The sequence below is a fragment of the Acanthochromis polyacanthus genome, chromosome 5 (genome assembly GCF_021347895.1).
Source record: "Acanthochromis polyacanthus isolate Apoly-LR-REF ecotype Palm Island chromosome 5, KAUST_Apoly_ChrSc, whole genome shotgun sequence".
Taxonomy (NCBI): Eukaryota; Metazoa; Chordata; class Actinopteri; family Pomacentridae; genus Acanthochromis; species Acanthochromis polyacanthus.
In genome coordinates this window covers 35246752-35263997 of record NC_067117.1, presented here as the reverse complement: position 1 = coordinate 35263997, position 17246 = coordinate 35246752, and the positions used below count along the sequence as shown (strand labels likewise).

Sequence of the window (17246 nt, the reverse complement as noted above, 5' to 3'; positions counted from 1 at the left end):
CTGTGGGGTGATGTACATACGCTACCGTTCAAAAGTTTAGGGTCACTTAGAAATGTCCTTTTATTTGAAAGAAAAGTTTTTTTCAATGAAGATAACATTAAATTAATCAGAAATGTAGTGTAAACATTGTTAATGTGGTAAATGACTATTCTAGCTGGAAACGACTGATTTTTAATGGAACATCTCCATAGGGGTACATAGGAACATTTCCAGCAACCATCACTCCTGTGTTCTAATGCTACATTGTGTTAGCTAATGGTGTTGAAAGGCTGATTAATGATTAGAAAACCCTTGTACAATTATGTTAGCACATGAATAAAAGTGTGAGTTTTTATGGAAAACATGAATTTGTCTGAGTCACCCCAAGCTTTTGAACGTTAGTGTAAATGTGTGTAGCTCTCTCACTTCGGACACGCTCATATTGATCCTGATGCTGTTTGATGCTGCAAGTTGTTAATAAACTCAGAGAAAAGACTCCTACAAACAGGTGGAAGCAGCAAACTAAACTTTAACTCTTGTTAGCATTTTGTCCAAACCCAGACTACAGTATATTCATTAACAGTGAGCCTCATTAATCTTCCTTGATACAGACCCTGTCTTCATTATAGTATTTTTATGGACATTTCAGTTTATAACGTGTGAAATAGAAGGTAAAAGTGAAAGAGAAAGGTGTTTCTTTTGTGTGCTTTGGATTGTTTTTGGATCAGTATTGGTGTGAAAATTGGAAAAAGGCCTTCACCAAATCACTTCACACAACTCAAAGTAGACTATGCTGTGATCTTACAGATATTTATCTGTTAATACGACAGCATGCAGTCCAAACTTGTGTCGAGTCCAACCTATGAAGATTGCATCACGACTTTTCAGGAAAATCAAAGAGGTTGCTCATTCAGAGATGAAGCTGACTCGTTCAGCTGCCATGAAATGTATTCACCAACTTACTCCAAATGCTATGTTTTCCCTAGTCACAAATGTTAGACAGTATCCTGTAATACGGATGATGTTGAGATTTCACTTTTATGAAAAGCAAGCTGTTTGAAAGAGTAAATACCTAAAACTTGTCAAGTTCTTGCAACCTGGAAGTTGTGGGTTCTGCTTGAAAGGAGGGATGAATGTGCAGTATCTATTTCCCATGTTTGGGAAAATAGCAACATTAGTCATTGAGCTGCTAACTCTGCCATTTCTCCTGTCTCTCCTGAACAGATTGTACCCAGGGATGTTAAATGCCACAGTTGTAACTGACTCTTTTAACTTGGTGTCAATGAAACATATGAAGTCAGCCTCAGACTCATACATTAAATACTCCAAATGTGCCCTTTTTTTCACCAGCAATACTTTGAAAAGTGTGGTAGTAGTGTAATAAAACAGTGTACATAACCACATATAGTTCACTGGGCATTGATTCTGGGTCTTAGGGGGGCGACATGGATCAGTGGGTAGAGTGGTCGTCTTGTAACTGGAAGGTTGCCGGTTTGATCCTCGGCCCATCCAGCTCATGTCGAGGTGTCCCTGAGCAAGAAACTGAACCCCTAATTGCTCCTGGTGGGTCATGGTTAGCGCCTTGCATGGCAGCTTCCGCCATCAGTGTGTGTGTGAATGTGACATATCATGTAAAGCGCTTTGGATAAAAGTGTTATGTAAATACAACCATTTATCTTAAAACATGTTGGAATTAATGACAGTTTCATTGCCTTTGTCATTTCTGAAGTGACCAATTTTTTATTATTTTTTTATTTTTTGCTTCAGTTGTTTAAGCAGAAGTCTAGTCTCTATTCTCTTGTCATCATCCACAGAACTACAAAAACATTCCACCAAACTCTATATCAGTTTATCTAGTTTCTTAAAAATGGATAATTACACAGTTGTCAGGATCATAAATGTCCAAATCGCTTCTTTTGGCTTTTGTGCTGAGAGGTAGATAATCAGGATGTCACAATTAGAATAGATATGTAAAGACAAATTACTTCATTTTTCATGCCATAGAACAGACTTCCATAATCACTTTTGCATTTTTATTTCTGCGTCAAATTATCCCATTTTAATTAATAGCTCATTTGAATTTTCAAGGGCTGCTATTTTTGTTCCCTCATGAGTACATGAAATTAGAAATAGTTTAAAAGCAGTCAAACATGATATGAATCACTCGTTGAAGGGGTAGAAATTCCAGCAATGTAGCAGTATTGCAGTTTTGTTAGGAGCACGAAAAAGACAGAATTTTGTAGTAATGTAAAAATCAATCCATTTGAGACTGGGATAGCTGAACTTTTGTGGTTCATGTAATGAGTGAAGTTCCAGAAACACTGGATTTTACAACTTCTTACTATGCAGTTTGTGGTCTTGCACAGCCAGATGTATGTCCACAGCGCTGTATGGTCTGGCTGCACCTCATCATTATTCTGCTATAGGGGCATTAATGCTGTAGCGTGTTTGTATTTTTAAGCAATAATCACAATTGTCTGTGGTAATGCTAAGCCCAGGATGCAGTAACAGTGCTCCTGTGATATAATAGTGTTGGGGGAAATTGTTTTGATGGGTCATTTGCACACATAGAGGCAAGCACTGTCATTAAAATGGCAGAACTTTTTTTTTTTTTTTTGGGGGGGGGGGGGGGGGGGGGGGGCTTTATTGCACAATCCAGATCTTCAAAACTTGCCATTATGAATGTGTGGGTTGCTGCTTAGAGGTTGAAAAATTTGAAAATGTACAGATAGTGGCAGGGGAGGAGAGAGCCATTTCAAGTCCGTAGCAGAAATGGCAGCTTTCACCAAATTCTACATCCGGTGAGTCAGATTATACAAGTTGACACCATCCAGATCTGGTAAATGCCAACATCAAACTTGCTTTTGAGGATTTACAGTGGCTTCAGAACCTCAGAAAACAATATGCAACTGTTTTCATAAACTGGATAGTTTAGTTTGATGAGCAAAGTGTGGACTCCACTTTATGACAGAATTCTTCAAAGTTAAAGTGTACTTTTCAGAGGAAAAAAACCATGTGATATCAGTCAACTTGTCAGCTTTTTTAAGGCCATATGCTGTCTGCTCACACCAGTGCCAAAGAAAATCATGCAAAACACACACATCAGCAAAGTTATTGCACTGTTTGTTTCTACAACGGTGTGACAATCTGGAGGCAATGCGCCATATTGCAAGACCGCCATCACTGCACACTGAGCGCTGCCAAAGCTGCCATCTGGCAGGTGAGCTGCACACTTTCCACTTGTACCTCTCCTCCCTCTCATTTCTCTCCTCCCTTGTTTGCCACCAGCTTCTCTTCCTCTCGGTCTATTCCTGCCATTATTAGTCTTTCTCACTCCTGCTTCCTCTCTATTTCCACTTACTACTCTCCTCTCCACTCCTGTGAGGTTCCGTTCCTCCACCTGTATTTCCAGCTCCCTGTGGGCCTGGATCACACACTGAAATAAGTGGAAGCATTAAGATTGAAAGGGGATGAAGAAGAAAAAAGGACAACAGAACATCAGCTGTGCTTGATGGTCTGCAGTATTTTGTTCTCTCTCTCTCTCTCTCTCTCTGTGTTTCTTTCTCCCATCAGTGTTGGTTTCATATCACTGTTTGCTCTCCTCTCCTTTATTACTGCCCTCTTCTCTCACTCTCCTCTTTTTGTTGCTTTGCCTCTTCTATCCGATATACACACTCTTATGCAAAGAGTGAAATAGCATGTGAATGAGAGCGCACACATACAAACATTAACACACACACGCACACACACACATTGGGGGCTCGACTTCTTCTTCTTCCTCCTCAGGCTGTAGCATCTGAACAGTCGTGTTTAATCAGTGTCTCCATGGGCAACTGGGGTAGCGGTGGGTGGAGGGGTGAGGCTCAGAGGTGGGGGGTCTCCAGCTCTGGGTAGTCGAAGTGAACTGCTGTGCACTCACACACCGTGTAATTGTGTTACATACACTAATTCGTCTGATGTATTATTGCAGCGACTATGCATCGCATTTGCCCCTGACCCACATTGTGCTCCCTGATATTCAAATTACTCCAGAAATCAATGTCACAGATTGAACTGGTGGTCATTAAAATCAAGAGTAGTTTTCTTGCTGTATAGCTTTGGCGTGTTCCTCATTCCCTTTTCTTTTTTATCCTCTCAAACTTACAGTAGCTCATTAATCTCTGTAGAAGTCTGAGATAACACTTAACTCCTCGCTTGTGGGTGAAAATGACAGAGACAGATGTTCCAAATTACTTTACCTATGCTGGCCCGGCATTGCCTCCAGGGTCAAAAGACTCCAAAATAATGCAGTTTCACCGACATTTCTTCTCCACTCAAACTACTGCCACTACAAACACTGTTAAAGGTGAAGGAATTACAAGACTTAGCATATAAAGATCCATGGCCAAAGCAACAGAGGACCATTTCCCCCCAGAAACTCCTTTTGTACAGTGGCTCAGTCTAATTCTGAATTCTTAAAAATAGTGTGGATATATGAAATTAAAATGATTCAACTTAGAATCTAGAGTTCAGATATTAAACTAATATCTAAACATTGAGATGTCTGCCTCTATAACGCCCCAAAAATAATGAAGAAGACATTGTTTGTTACACTGTAAGGACTGAACAAGCTTGAAAGCCTTAACAGTAATTTGCCTTTTTTGAAATGATGTCCCACTTCCACTGCATAATCTACAGTTGTTCAGCGGTTTTCCTAAGAAAGATTTCTTCTAACAAAGCTCCCATCATAAGCGATAATTCTGAGCTCTGGGATAATCCTGAATAACTGGGAATAGTTACTATTATAGCACAAATCTCGGAGATGGATATCTCAAAGCCTTGTGGTGTAAGACCAAAACTATCTGCATTGCTTGAAACCACAAGTAGTAAGGAGGAAATATGTCTTTTTTGGATTTAGGATTAGGTGACCCTCTAAAAAATGGCTCAGCTGGTGACTTTAGATTGGTTTACCCTCAGCTACACCTTAGAGGAACAAAAATCATCACAAAGCAAACCTTAGTTAAATTTATTGCTGTCATTGCAGGAAAAGAGAGGAGGACAGAATTAATGTGGAGATTCATTTAAATTCTAAAATTAGCAGGCAACTGATAAAATGCCGAAGCGCATGACTGGCATGAGCACGCCAAGAGAGAAGCCAATCTCTCTCTCTCCACGAGAGGCTTTACCCACTCTGGAGGGGCCAGGAGAATAAAAGCTGGTCCAACTGGCCGGACAGATAAGCCGGACCAGAAAGAGCACACAGAGAGAAGAGGGGTTCATCTGGTTTGCATGAGGGTGAGAGCCATGAATCCATCTAGCAGCCCTCCTCAGCCCCTGCTACCACACAAACACACACACAGACGGTGGCTTGAACAAAGATGCACTTGGTCAACAGTATTGTAGAGGTTGGCATTGTTTCAGCTCTGTGCGCTTTAGTTCTCTCGGACTCGGGCTCCATCTCAGCTCCTGCCCAACCTTATCAGCATCCCAGTGGCTCCTGCTCTGCCCGGCTGCCAAGGCTGCACAAGCTCCGGCTGCAGGAGGAGGCAGGGCAGCAGTGGAGGGGCACTTCGCTCTGGTGTCCTCCTGATGACCGGGGATCTGATGCACTGCCCAGAATAATCCACACGCGTAAAGAGTTCTAAAGAAAAATCTGCATAAGCAGACTGTTGTATAGCAGGCTTTGTCTAAAGTACAGTGGAATTTATCCAGTGATAATGCAATTATTTGCACCAAACCCAATACAGCGCTGCTCTGCGTCTGACTGGTACTGAAGCTGAGGGCTTTTTCAACCGCTCTGCCTGCAGAGCATCAGCCCACATCCCCTGGTTCTTACAGGTGGCCAACAGACACGCGAATTCATCATTAAACTGCACCTCGGTTCAGAGAACACGGTGCCACTGTGCGTCTTTTCGCAGCGTCCGAGGCGCGTAAAGTCTGCACAACTTTGCCCTCCTTCTACACACAGCCGGGCTGCTCCAGGAGCTGCTGTTCCGCCGCTATCAGTAAAGGATGGACTACTCACCTTGAAATAGCAGGAGACTCATTCATGAGGAGCGCAGAGCGGGTTATTTCGCAGGGATTGTAGGGAGGAAACGTCCCGCGTCTCAGCCAGCCAGCCAGTCAGCCAGTCAGTCTGTAAATGTGTGTGGACACCAAAGAAGCTACAGCGAGAAGAACTGCGAGTTAATTTATTCTACACTGACGCGACGCACATCTGGACAGCAGTGAGCATCTCCCCGTCAGTCGCTGAGAAGGAGACCGGATCAAGTGACCCGCCCGCCGCGTTCAGGGATTGATCATTTCTGTAACAGGCTGCCACATAACATCCCTTTCTCTCTCCCTCTACGTCTCTCCCTCTGTGGATGTGTGTGTGTGTGTGTGTGTGTGTGTGTGTGTGTGGATGAGTGTGTGTGTGCGTGTGGATGCCGGTGCTACATGAAGTCACCCATCAGTTCACTTGCACCTCACGTACAGTGTGCGCTTTTAGACCCAACCTCCGTCGCGTCATCCATTGGCACAACTTGAGAGCGTTGCAATTCATTTTTATGCCTTTTAGACACAAAGTAGGCTCACCCAAGTTTCTATATATGCATCAAAGAAGACGAATATTAATAATTATTATTGCTAATAAATTATCAATGTGAATAATGAAGAGTTGACACTGAATCCAGGCTGTCTGTGTTATCAACAGCACACAGGATGGAGATAATGTCAATGTCCATAATAGGCTTATTTGTCAAATGATAGCTATCTTTATGCATCTGGGAAATTACAGACTTCCACATGCACCAATGGGTTGTATTTATCCACACATCTTCTCAAGTGAAACCAAATCAGATCACAGCAGCCGGTTAGGATCACTCACTCAGCCAGACAGTCAAATGGAAACAGCCCCAGCTTTAGAATTACAAAGTTCTGTAAGCATTCACACATTTTACAATGAATCCACTGCGTTTTATTTCCATTCAGAAGTCAAGATAAATTGCACGCAGCAGCCTGCACAAGTTTCCTTTGAAACATCGCCATCTGTAGGCAGCATAGTGCAACCACACATGTTGGAGGGCTCAAAGGCTGTGATACTGATCCTTTGTTTTACACGGGAAGCTTCATTATGTGAGTCATGTTCGATTCCTGCCTTTGGAGTTAAAAAAGCATGTGGTCAGAGAGCGGATGCTGCATGATGCATGGATGTTCCCGCCTTTGATGAGAGAGTAGCCGGCCACAGCCATTAAAACTGCCTACCTCCACAGAACTGCTTACATTGCTGAAAAGCTCAGCAGGCACTTCTGACAGTTTTCCTGGTGGTGGTGGTGGTGGGGGGTGGGAGGCATACTCAGGGTCCATTGGCCAGCTGTCTGCCCCTCATTATTTGCTGTTTGGTGGTTTGGAGATGAGTTGGAGATGTCAGACGGGCTACCTGTTAGGACCGAGCAGCTCTGGGTGACTGGTGGACTCCCTCAGGGCTGAGCAGATGGCAGCTACTCGTCACTGGCCCTGAGTCAGGTGCTGTGGTTCATGAACCCCTGTTACACACACACACACACACACACACACACACACACACACACACACACACAGAGAAACAAATACATACTGTAGCGCAAAAACAAATAAGCCTGCAGACATACAAACAAATATGCAAACGTACACTTCAGCAGTGTATACACATGAACAGAGCTTTGAGCAAAGTGTGCAGAAGCACACAAGGCTGGAGGGAAGCTGCAGTTTCACTGAGAAGAAGGAAAAGCTCTAAATAAAGGCAGATTTTTTTTCAGTTGTGTTGAATAGGCTTTTAGAGATGTGTGGAGATGGGATTTTTCTTGTGATAATTAATTTGCAATTGTTGGAATATTTCTTGCATGAGATTCATCATAGAGGAGCAGTCCATTGGATAGGACACAATGTAAGATTTACAGCAAAAAAACAAAGATAAACACAATGCCTCATGCTTGTATGACTGACACACAGTAGTCGTCTGGTTTTTCGGTGTTGGCCAAGACAGCAAAATAGTCTGTGACTGTTTAACTGAGTTGTTGGAGATTATTATCTGCACTCCACGGGTCTAACTCAAGGGCAATTGCAGTTTTGAATTAGTTTTCAAGCTTCTGTGCAAACTCGTGTTATCATTCCTTCAAGAGTAGCACTCGCCTGCTCAAGACTCTCGAGTAAACTCACTGAGTGAAAGCCACAGGTCAGATGAAGAACGCCCGAAGGAGACTGCTGCACATACAGAAAACACAATCTTGTTTGAAATACCGTATTACATTACCGTAATTGAGAGGCGCTGTTTGAATTTAAGTTTCCATTAATATCTGTTAGTTTTAGCAAAGACGATGCCGGATTCTAGCAAGCTAAGCTGACTTGAACCAAGGAAAATGGACTCAACTGGATTTTGTATTAGTTCTGATTAGTTTTCATGATTGCAGGAGTGAGATGGGGAATGAAAAGAAAATTTGCAGACATATCAATATCCAATTTTTTTTTTTGACTGCCAAACATTAGTGGGTCATTCCAGAATTGGAGGACATTTTGCGTCCCACCCATCAAATAGTCCATGTACAAAATACTAAAACATGCAGTAAGTGTAAATTTACTTGTCCTGAGACCAAAGCTAAACAAAAATTAAAAAAAAAAAAAAACTATGAGAAAAGAATGCTTGAAAATATTTTTTAAAATACCAAATAAGTCTGGAGTTCACTCTACAATACCATTTTTCTCTTGTCCCACCCCAATGATAACAAATTGAGTTTCAAATTAAAACATTCAAATGAAACCTAAACCTCCTTTCTTGTTACAATTTTTTCATTGACGTCTCTTGTAATTGTGGGAAAAATGTTTTAATCAGTATAATATTTTAAAAAGTAATTATCAGGCATGGAACGTGTGTCTCACAACAACCCTGTTAACATTTTCACCTGGCAGAAGAAGAAGAAAACAGTGAATCACATGATACGCTGGAATTAACATCATCAGTTTTCCAAAAGAATGGGTAGAATAAAGCTGTGTCCTCTCTTCTATTTTTCATATTTTCATAACACTGGCAGACTTGATTGAACGTCTCATTCTACCTCATATTATCAGGACAAGACAAATTCGTTTTACTTTTTTCTTTGCTGTTTTCCATCAGAAGGTTTGTCCTCTTTGTCAGCAGTAACAGCTAGCTAAATATCTAGCTTCTACTGCTGAGAAAAAGTTAACATTAGCATGGATTAGCAACCCTGTTAGTGTGGTTAGAGTAGGGTTAGCAAACAACAAATAAAATATGGAACAAAAATGATACCATTGATGTGTAAGCTGAGCCAAACAAGTCTTTGATAGTTTATTATCTATTATTGATGAATATGTAGCAGAAAATTGTAAAAGAGAAGGTTTAGTTTTCGAAAATTTTAGAGCCCAAATGTCCTCCAAATTCTGAAATGACCCTATTAATCGTTTCAAAAAATTATAATATTAATACATTGCACATTTTCAAATTAATACAATATGAGCCCAACAACAGTGTAAGATTCATATTCAAATATTATGTAGTAAATTGACTCAATAACACTTGGTTAAAAAAATATAGTTATAAAGTAAAATCAATTCCATTCAGTAAGAGAAGAAACACAATTAATACAATAAAATACATGATTTCAATAAGACACAACAATTTTGGTCATATAACTGTAAAACCAACCGCCAGCTTTTCTGTTTGCATTTTAAGTCTAAAGACACTTAAAGCACTTCCCCACCTAAAACAATCAAGTATCATATTTTTAGGTGAGTGGTGAAATAAACTTTCTCCTGTTTTGTGACGTAGAGCAGAGTTTCGTTAAGCAGCCCTGCAGCTTTTCAAAATTCAAGTCAGTGAAACATATTCTAAGTTGTCCATAGGTGTGAATGTGAGTGTGCTTGTTTGTCTGTATATGTAGCCCTGCGACAGACTGGCGACCTGTCCAGGGTGTCCCCTGCCTTCGCCCAAGTCAGCTGGGATAGGCTCCAGCACCCCCGCAACCCAAGTGAGGATAAAGCGATGTATAGAGAATGGATGGATGGAAGTCAGTGAAACACAGAGAGAGATGCTCCAGATTAGTACGAGCTGGCCCTTCCTTTAGTTTTGGTTTTTGTCAACAATAATTTAGTAAATTTTGAAAATGAAATGATTAATTGCCTTGCATTTGCCCAGTGCTTAGGTATTTGATGTGCTTTCAGTCCTTCATTTTGCTGGAATATCTCAGAGCACTAATTAGACATTTCCATGCTTTACAGTAAGTCATGTCAGTCTTATTATTGCCCAACGTCACCCTTTGCATCAAACAGATATACAACACAATGCTCACTGTTTTTAGAAATTCAGTGTAGATGAGGAAAAACTTTCCCAAAATACCAGTAACAGGACAGATTTGAAGAAATCTCAGAAAATCCACGCAGAAGGATAAAGTACTAATAACAAACATATGCTATTTATGGTAAAACTACACTATAAAACTTGAATAACGATGCCTCAGTTGTTAAATGAACCCAGAATATAACCCTAACAGTAAACTTGCACACAGTAGAGCTGCAGGGTTTTTGCACGCCTTTAGGCATGAGTGAAATGACTCAAAGTACAACCTGAAACTCAAATGAAAACACAGCACCTGAGGGCAAAACAGAGATCTACAGCTTCGTCTGCTTTCACAATTAGTTACTTAGGTAACCACGGTGGTCACTGAAACAGCTCTGGTGTCTGGTGTGCGTGATATTTTGCTCTGGCATTGTTCTGATGTGTTCATTATGATTATTATGCTGTTGCTCCAGGCTTCTCTCACAGACAGGACCCAAGTGAAGCAGCCAGCTAGATGCAATCTACTTCATGAAAATTACCATAACAACACGAAGCTCTGGAAGGAGGCAAAGGGAGGCGCATGCAAATGGAACGGCAATGAAAGAAGACTGCAGGCCCAATCAAGCTGTCATAACACAGAGAATAATAACAACTGAAAGCCATTAAAACCTTTCACTCCGTACCATTACACCTCACTGTGTGAAGAATGGGGTTGAGAAACCCTCATATCCCTCTTTTTGCCTAAACAGTCACATATATAGGCTTTTTCCAACCTTCATCCATCATCTCTTCATTAAAATGAGACGTTCATCAAAAGGAGGCTTTGCTGGAAAAGAGTTATAAATTCCCTTGTCACGTGTTCTTGCTTAGACTCATCATAGGAATGTTCCCATCTGTTGTGTCATCCAAAGAATCATTTTCAGACAGATGTTTTTCATCCAAAGAAACGTCAATCCAGGTGCATTTTCCAGGTCAGACCAAGGGTTCATGCTCTGGTTAATAATGTGCTTGTGTTGCTGTTTTGAACCAACAGTGTAGCTGTGAAAATGTGGAAAAAATAGAAAATGAAAATGAAGCACTCTCACCTGAGTTTAGCACATACTGCCAACTATGGACTTTCACTGAACTCAGATGAGTATGAGGGTAATCGTTATTTCTTTCTTTGTCAAAAAATCCCACGAAGGGGCTTACAGAAGGATCAACTGGTTGAACAAGCAACCCATGAAAAGAGACTATAGTCCCTGGCCAGGCCTGGGTTTGATTCTAGCTCATGGCCCTTTACTGCATGCCCCCACTCTCTTCTTCCTACTTTCCTGTCTTGCCTCTCAACTATGTCTATCTAATAAAGCCAAAAAAAATGACTTTAAAAAAATCCCATGGAGAAAACAAAATCAAGAATAAACTTGCCCTGCTAAAAACCATTGGTTAAGTCACCAAAGCTTCAATAATTGTATTTTTCTGTGCCACGGAGCCTCATTTTGGGGTCTGAACAAATAAGCTTATTTCCCAAAATGTTAAGTCACTATTTCAAAAGAGAAAGGCGATACCACACCATTACAGTACCAGAGCTCCATTTTTTTTGATTTGGTGACATTTTAATTTATTTTGATAAACAGGGGCACTGTAGTTTATTTTAAGTTGACTGAACATACAGCGCACTGTCTTGTTGTAGTAAAATATAAAATGCATAATAATCCGCAGCTGAAAATAGTCCCTACCAAATACACTATTTACTCCTGGGAATATATTTTACCAAAACCCACAATGGCCAGCAGTTATTTGATCTGTTGTAAAAATGAACCTCTATGACCTGCTTTTACGGATTTCAATCTTCAATAGGAACAAAAGGCCCCAGACAGGCTGTCAAAGTCAGAAAGAACTGAGAGACAGGAAGACATTATTTGGTCTTTGCTGACAAAAACTTTGGCCATTTTTTCCCTTTAAGTGACAAAGCTAAGCCAGGGCAGATAAGGGTTTAGGAGATGTGGGGAAAGCATCATTCAGTGGTCAGTTTAAAAGCAAAGCTGCAGATAAAACTTTTCCAAGTCTGACTTCACGTATAGAATTTAAAGATGTGTTAAGCAACTTGAATTCACATACAGAGCAGCAGTGAGTCTGAGAAGTTAAACAGAAAAGGGTCTGAAGGGTTTAGATTCCATTTCAAATATAGTATTTGAAATCTACAGTCATGAATAACAACAGCATGGAACTGAAAAACAATAAACGCATTAAGCGATTACACTCAATTGAGATTCTGCTTCGCTTGTCCCCGTGGCTTTCCATCAACGTTGAGGATGATGGTCCTGGTTCTGCAATGCCTTTGTGGACTTTCAGGTGGCAGGACCAGTCTTAGCTTTGAATGTTCTTCTGCTTTCAGGACAGGTGGCAGATCAGACTTTAGTTGCTTCTGCCTATTTTTCTGTTTTCTTCTTGTTTTTTATAATTTTGCACATCTGTTGTCTTTGAAAGTTGCTATGGCGTCTACTAAAATGGTTAGCCACAGTCTCCTGTCCTTGGCATTGATTTCCAGGTTGTTGATGTCAGCTTTACATTTCTGTATGACGCTGTCATGATGACATTTAATCTCTTCTGTTGTCTGTCTCTTTTACATTAATCTTCTTTACGCTGGGAGTAGAAAATTTGTTTCAGCAATCTTTGATTCAACCAATATCAGTCTTCCATTTCAATTGATATAAATTTTGTTGTTTTTTTCATCGTTTAGCTTCATCATTGGTTCTTTATCCTCCTAGATGATATTTAAGATGTTTCAAAGACAGCATTGATGTAACTTCTCCAGACGTTGTTCAGGTTTCTGCTGTATACAGAAATGCTGGGATCCATTCTCCATTGTACGCAAACCTTTTTTGTGTCTTCCGATGGATACACCCTAAAGATCCATCCATTCATCCATTCTCTATACACCACTCAATGCTCATTAGGGTTGCAGAGGACCAGAGCCTATCCCAGCTGACTTGTGCGAAAGCAGGGGACACCCTGGACAGGTCACCAGTCTGTCGCAGAGCTACACATTCAGACAAACAATCACAACTGCATTCACACCTACGGGCAATTTAGAGTAATTAATTAACCTCAACGTATTTTTGGATGGTAGGAGGAAGCCGGATTACCCAGAGAAGACCCACACATGCACACTGAGAACATGCAAACTCCAGGCAGAAAGGTCAAGAGAAAGCCGAGACGTGATCTTCTAGCTGCAAGACGAAAGTGCTAACCACTTTCCCACTATGCAACCCCACCCTAAAGATGTTCTAGCACATTTAAGACAATGTTAGATCTTGCCATTAGTTTTCTAGTGAGCAAGGTGACTTCAAGGATCTGAAAAGTGTTCTGCTGTTTCCAGACTTCTTTTGTCAGGTTGCATCTGATTTGTATCATGCTGATAAAGGTAGGTAGACAATTTTGGGTCTTCTTCGAGTTAATAGTAAATCCAAGTTTTGTGTATGAACTGTATTTGACAGTGAAAGTCTGTTTTAGGTGGTTTTCTGAGAGTGTTCCAAAAAACTGTTGTCAACTGCATATTGCACCTCAATGATAGGCTGGCTACCACCAGCCTGAATCTCAAGTGAGATACAGGCTGGGTACCTGCTATTCATTTTCTTGTAGGGGTGGAGCAGTTTAAAATTTTCCACAGCCGTTGATTGGGCGCTGCATATGTCAGTCAGTCTGGGGCAGTTGAAGCTCACAGCCAATCGTGTCACTGCTAGCCGCTGACGTAAATGCAGAGCGACGGCAGCACCACGAAAAAGAATCATTGCTGTGTTTGCTCATGTGTTTGCTTCTTTCGCCATGTCGCCGGACGATTCTTGCCGTTTATGTAAAGTAAACATGAGGGAAAGTGGACCCCGTGTTTATGCACACTCCACAGATATGTTTGTGTCAAAAACAACGCCGACCATATCAGATAGGTTAGCGATGATGGACCTGATAGTCACCCCGGAGCCGGAGCAGTCAAACAGATGCTGCCAGCGCTGCACCTCCACACTCGGTCGGCTTGAAAAAGACTTTCCTTTATTCAGGCAATGGGAAGAGAACGTCCGGTTAAGCAGCGTATCGAAAAGACAACGTGAACCCACCCCGTCCAAGACACCGAGGACTTTGAAAAAGACCTGCCCAAACCCACCGAGTCCACTAGCTTGTTCCTTCGGAAACACGACAACAAAGGTAACGCTTCTTCTCAAACAACCCATCATGCATTGCGCGTAGTCGCTTAGTGTGCGTCATCGTCTAACTGTCCCTCCCCGTCCTGTGATTGGATCCCTGACTCAGGGACAAATTCAACCCCAGGTCGCCAGACTGCCTAGTAAACGAAATGACAATGAGTGCACAGGCAGTCTGGGTATTCCCAGACTACCTCAATGAGGGGACTCACAAATGTCTTGTTTTTTTTACTTTAGATGGTCCAAACTATGAAACAGCTATATGAAAAATGATAACAACAGTTGTTACCTGGAGTGCAGGTGTATCAGCTACGAACCCTGTGGTGTTGTGTGATGCAACAAGAAAAGCTGTCATGATATCTGCCAAACACAGGCCGACTGCAGACAAGAACAGCAGTCAGAATCCAGAGCTCCCCAGCAGCCACAGAAAGCCCCATGATAGTTTCTACAGATCTCAAAGGTGCAGCCTCAAACACTTCTATGTAACACATATACTGTGAGCTTCACACAGATTTTATTTAAAGCATTACTGCAGTGATAGTGAAGTGTGAGCAATTAGCTGTATGTTAATCTCCACCTCCGAACAGTGATCATGCAATCATGGCAGTCACAAATCTGCACGTCTGCAGTCAGCCTTGAGATTTCGCCGTATGCTGAGACCCTGTGCAAGGGGCTCTAAAAAGAGTGATATTCAGCCTTCCTTTTCATCAGTATTTTCATTCACTGATTTCCAAGAGTCTTTGTACAATGTGAATGTTAATAAGGTTTTCACACAGAGGAACTATCCAGTTGTTAAACTCAGTAAAGTTTAAAAATTGGTTAGAGAATGCAGTGAATACAAAGGGAAATGTAGGAATTTAAACTAAGATGTGAGGTGGAACAAATAAATAAAAAAATTACAATATGTGCGTGAGATATTTTGCAAGAAAGTCAGTCACAGCAACATATACTGATACCACAAGGGAGCTCTGAAAGTATGTTACAAAGGACGCCAAACATCGTAAAATTTCTTATCAGATGCATGTGTAGCACAGTGAATCTCTTTCTCAAGCTTCAGAGAACACATTATGCTCTCAAGCCACTCAAGCAACAGTGTGGGTGTTGAAGCTTCCTTCCGTCTCAGCAGTACCGCTCGTATAACAAGGAGAGTTGAAAAAGCAGGAGTATTACATTTAGTTGCATCCAGATGTGCATCCAACTGACTACTCCATCTCGAGCTACCAGAGGATGGAGTTCAGTAATACAATTTGGAGTATGGAAGAGTTTTAAACACATCCTTACAGAATGTTTCTAAGCTTGGACACCACAGGTACATTAGGATTAATGATATTTAAAATTGTCCTAGCTGGGGTTGACAGTTTCTGGAAATGTGGACCCTGAAGACTCTTTTAAACTGAATTAAAGAGTGACCAGCACACATAAACGATGAGTGCACCTGCTGGAGAATAATAAAACAAGCAGACAGAGAAGGCCCAGTGTATGTCTTGATCCTAAATTGCTTATATTGCTGATACCTCAGTGAAAGGTTTAAAGGTAGAGAAAAACATTCTAATCCAACTTTTTGTCAAAATGAGTCCTCAAAGTGAACTGGCTGTTCGTTTGGTTTGTACGTTGGAAATATTTTCTGTTTGTAGAAAGTGGTCAGACTGATCCACACAAAAATAGTTCAGTGTCTGCTGTGGAAATACTGCTTTGACTTGTAACCCAGTGCAGTGGAGAGAAACAGAAAACTACTCCAGTTTTATTCTCTCCCAGAGAACAGAGGATATGGCTTATTTATGGTATGACAGTGACCACAAAACACTTTTCTGTTGGTTTGTTGTCGATCGTAAGTTTAAATTCTTCTTGACCATATTGGAAACTACATTCCTCACAAGAAGGCAGCTTTTTCTTAGTGAAAATCCATTTCCTTAAGTCCCTCTTCCTGCCCCAGCACCTGTGATCAGCCTCTGCCAGCTCTTAACCCCGAAGACATCAGCATTTCCTGTCTCTGAAAGTGATCAAATATGTAAACAATTGATTACAAATGTATGTTCGTGCTTTGATCATGAGGTAATCTGTCATTTTGCACAGTGTAACATGCAACAAACATACAGAAGAGTTCATCTTTCAGCACAGTGTCTTGATGGATTGAGCCATCAAGTGCATTTTTAAACTCTGCTTTACAAAGTTCCTCTTTTAAAAATCAGCCGGTCAGCTTTTTCCAAAACTCCTGGACCTAATGTTAGGTTAATTAGCTTGCTGCAGCTGATAAAATCTGCCAGACAGTTGTCAAATTTTGACAGTTGCTGACTAGAAATGAGAAGCCTTCTTTCTCTCCACCTTTATCTGAAGTAAAGCTAATGTTTGTTTGTTTTTAATCAGTTTTGAGCAGTAAATCTACCGCTATTATCAGTGTAAACTCTGCAGTGTGAGTACAGAAGGCCTGACAAGCGTAGGAGGACAATGCTCGGTGTAAAAAAAAAAGAAAAAAAAAGATGCCTGTAAAATTCTCTTTTACATTTGGAGAAAGTCATGAGAAGCCTTCAAAGACACTGAGCCTGTTGAGTAGTAAGACAGTGTATCTGCAAGCAGTAGGTTGGTGAGGTCACTGGATCATATGATCACGTCCTAGCGGTGAAGAAAAATGACAACATTTGGCAGGACCAGATGCACCCAAGGCTGCCAACGCAGTTCACCCGTCTCTTCCCAGATGATGGATCCCATTTCCATAAACCTGTAAAAAGAGATTAGATGAAAACCAGTGCAAGCTGATTGGACTTATTTTGTTATTTCATTATTTCTCCTAAAAGTTGTAGCCA

At 41.1% G+C, this 17246-nt stretch overlaps 1 protein-coding gene across 1 annotated transcript in view; it reads right to left on the bottom strand.

Annotated features, from left to right (window-relative positions):
• Positions 1–6393, bottom strand: part of LOC110949258 (plexin-A2-like) — a 97931-nt gene extending 91538 nt beyond the window's left edge. The window contains 1 exon segment of the mRNA XM_022191188.2: positions 5984–6393. The gene's annotated coding sequence lies outside the window, so the exon portion shown is untranslated.
• Positions 6394–17246: the final 10853 nt, after the last annotated feature.